This window comes from Octopus bimaculoides, chromosome 4 (assembly GCF_001194135.2).
Source record: "Octopus bimaculoides isolate UCB-OBI-ISO-001 chromosome 4, ASM119413v2, whole genome shotgun sequence".
NCBI classification, from domain to species: domain Eukaryota; kingdom Metazoa; phylum Mollusca; class Cephalopoda; order Octopoda; family Octopodidae; genus Octopus; species Octopus bimaculoides.
Window position 1 is genome coordinate 39,837,127 of NC_068984.1, and position 4,056 is coordinate 39,841,182.

A 4,056-nucleotide genomic window follows, 5' to 3' on the forward strand; every position below is an offset into this window, starting at 1 on the left:
ACTTATAATTAATAATACCTAGAAGGAAAGTTATTTTATGCAAATTTAGTTTTGCTTAGGAGGTGTGATGTATTATATATTTAATTATACTTAGAGAATGAGTATTTAGTAGCGTGAAGACAGATTAGACTAGCTTTATGAGTGAAATTGGTAGATGACAACTGAAAGAAACCCGTTATATATATATACAAATCCTTTGGTAACTCTATGATCAGAATTTAACTTTTCGTTTTAATATATGTCTGTGTGTTTTGTGTTTGTATTTGTCACTCGCCACCACATGACAACCGTTGTTCGTTTGTTTACTTCCCTGTAACTTAGTAGTTCAGCAAAAGTGAGTGATAGAATACTACCAAGTTTTTAAAAAATATAAGCACTGGGATCATTTCATTCAGCTAAAAATTCTTCAAAGCAGTGCCCCAGTCTAATGACTGAAACAAGTAAAAGATAAAAGATATGCATTTTTACACTGGATCTCAAAGCAGACAAAGCTTTAATTGATAGAATGTAGAATATTAAATTAAAAAATCCTTTGGATGGAACAAAACTTAGAGGCTGCTCACTGAACTTCAACCCATCATCATCATTTAACATCACATCTTCAAATTCAAAGTGTTGCTTTGATATAATGGCTAGCATGTCTGTCATGATTACAGAAGATATAGGTTTGTGTCCCACATGTAGGCTTTGACCTTATATCCATTCAAGAGTTTTTTTTAAACCCAATATTCTTTATGATAGTATTTATAACTTCATCTACTTTGAGTTTCACTTTAAAAAGATATAATTTACTCTGATTCTCTTGAAGATTTTAAATTCTTATAATGAAAATGTGTGTGTGTGTGTGCATCTCTGTATTTGCTTCCACCACCACTTGACAACTGGTGTTTATTTCTTTACATCCCTGTAACTTGACAATTCAAGGAAAACTGACCAGAATAAATACCAGACAAATTAATTACTGGGGTTGATTTGTTTGACTAAACCTTAATATTTAGCGCTCCAGTATGGCCTCAGTTTACTAACTGAAACAGGTAAATGAATAAAAGAAAGAAAACACATTAAAGAAAATTTGATTAACAATATAGAAAAATAAGATGAAAATGTAAATTAAACTGATCTTTTTAATGACTTGATGAATACAGTAATATGTAATCAACAAAATGTATTTTTTAATGAAAAATCCAGACTTACTTCACGGAGCTGCACTTAAGGATCTCAAAGATTGCCAGTTTTCCATCCTTAGAGATATTATTATCATCATCATTTAACATCCATGTTCTATGCTAGCATGGGTTGGATTGTTTGACAGGTTCAAGGACTGCATCACAATCCAATGTCTGCTTTTGCACCATTAGTGAGGTTGCCAATCAACTTGCAAGATTAAGATCCCCTTCAATTCAGAAGATGACTTTATGCTGGGAGATGAGGGGATTAAAGTATGAAAGAAAGGGCCAGAAGAGAACAGGTTTCTTGCTGTAGAGGGTCTACAAGGCTACTCACATTATAGAAGAGAATGTGAGAGTGACCAGGGTGAAATTCGAAAGAGATACAAATAGTGGTGACAAGTGTCAGGGTGGGCCTTCGGGTACAAGGTGAGTTGAGCCAAGTGAACAGGGAATGTAGGTGGGTAGAGGTTGCATGAGTGAGAGATGAGGAGTGAATATAATGAAGAAAAATGTTGAAGGATGATATGTATAAGAGAGTAGGTGAAAACTGTGGAAATTGGATAAGCAATGGGGTGAGTAATAGATAACTGGTGGTGAAGAGCAACAGGATAGTAATATTGACAGTAGACAGGAGGTGGATGTGAGAAAGAGATGACAGGTGGTTGGGCAGGCTCTGCTAGAGTGCAGAGGCAAGTGTAGTAAATGATGCTATGGTGACAATTTGGTGGTTCAGGAGGATGATCAATATAAAAGATGGGTGCAGAGGACAAGTGAAAAGGTTCTGAATTATGAGGAAGATAAGCGGTATCTGGGAAAAGTTGGTGAAGTATGCAGTTCTGCTCACACTTAATTACAGCAGCAGAATACTGCAATTAAAGAGATGCTGGGTGGGAGGGATCTCTTTCAAGGGAAATTTGGTGAAGGCACCAGTTATATATATATATACATTCGAACTAGTTTTCACCTACTGATACTCATATTACAGATGCACACCACCAATTTCTTAATTGCCTCAAAGCAAATGCTGAAAAGAAGCTGAAGAAAATATACTGAAGGTTCACATGTTTTTCTATTGCATAATCTAATATAGTAGATCTATTGTATATCATCATCATTGTCGTCATCTTAACATCAACATTTCCATGCTTGCATGGATCAGATCATACATATATGTAAATATAAAATGTCAATGCAGAGAAAATGTGTTTTTTGCAGTTACTTAACCTGCTAGAATAACTATGTAAACTTCCTCAAACTATTCCTTACCATGTTAGAAAAGACATATTGAATTATATAGTTCTACATGCACTATGAAAGAAAAAACAAAAATATTATCACAGCTGGGATACTTTTGTTTATAGCTATCTAATTGGATCAAAAGAGGCCTGCAGCTGAAGAACACATCAGTTAAGTCCATGACTAAATTTCCATCTCAAGTTAAAGTAACATCATTTAGCAGCTAAGGGAAATCATTTTTTTAAGTATATTTTAATAACCTAAATAAATAATACACAATTTAAAATTAAGAGTAAAAACTTTCTGTAATCTGGATATCTTAGAAAAAGAACTGTAGATTAAATTACCCAAGTCAAAATTTTTATAATTATTAGGAAATTAAATTTTGAGATGAGTTATATAGTCTGTTTGTTTTTGGTGGGATAGTGGAAGATATTTTTTTAAATCTCAACCTCATCTTTAGAGATAAAATAGTTTATTATTTACACCTACACTATGTTTCAGTCAGTTTGGTATTTGATCATCATCAGATGTTTTACTCTTGGACATTTACAGGTAAAGGCATAGCTGTGTGGATAGGAAGTTCATTTTGCAACCACATGGTTTGGATTTCAGTTCCACTGTGCAGCACTTTGGACGATAACACTGAACCAATCAATGTCTCAAGTAAATTTCGTAAATGGACACTGTGTAGAAGCCCATAGTATGTATATATATGTATCATTATCATTTAACGTCCGTTGTCCATGCTGGCATAGGTTGGGTGGTTTGACTGGTCTGGAAGGCTGTGCCAGGCTCTAATTTGATTTGGCTTGGTTTTCTACAGCTGGATGCCCTTCCTAATGCCAATCACTCCAAGAGTGTAATGGCTGCATTTACATACCACCGGCACAGGTGACACTGGAGTGTGTTTACATGTCAATTTGTATGACACCAGTATCTGTCACAACTGTGATATAGATATATTTATATTTATTTATTTATTTACTTATGGGTTTCAGCCAAGTGGCTGTGGTCATGCAGGAGCACCACTATATAGTTGTATAGATTTCATCAACTGCCAGTGAGGTAAGCTAGAGGTAGCAGATAACTTCCATTATCTAGGTAACCAAGTTAGTGGCAGAGGTCGATGCTCTGAGAGTGTGATTGTGAGAATAAGAATAAGCTGGGCAAAGTTCAGAGAACTACCTCTATTGGTAACAAAGCGCCTCTCCCTCTGAGTAAAAAGTAGATTGTATGATGCTTGTGTGTGAACAGCGATGTTACACAACGGTGAAACATGGGCTGTAACAACCGAGGACATGCATTGACTTGAAAGAAATGAAGCCAGTACACTTTGCTGGATGTGTAATGTCAGTGTGTGTTCAACGGAGTGTAAACATGTTGAGACAAAAGTTGGACATAAGAGGCATAAGATGTGATGAGAAAGACCGATGACTGCACTGGTATGGTCATGTGATGCATATGGACAAGGACAGCTATGTAAAGAAGTGCCAATCTCTAACTGGGGAGGGAACTTGTGGAGGTAGACCCAGGAAGACATGGGACGAGGTGGTGCAGTATGATCTTTGAACTTTGGGCCTCACAGAGGCAATAACTAGTAACGTACGTGCAAAGGGAGGCCGAACGGACGCACGTACGTTCGAATTCC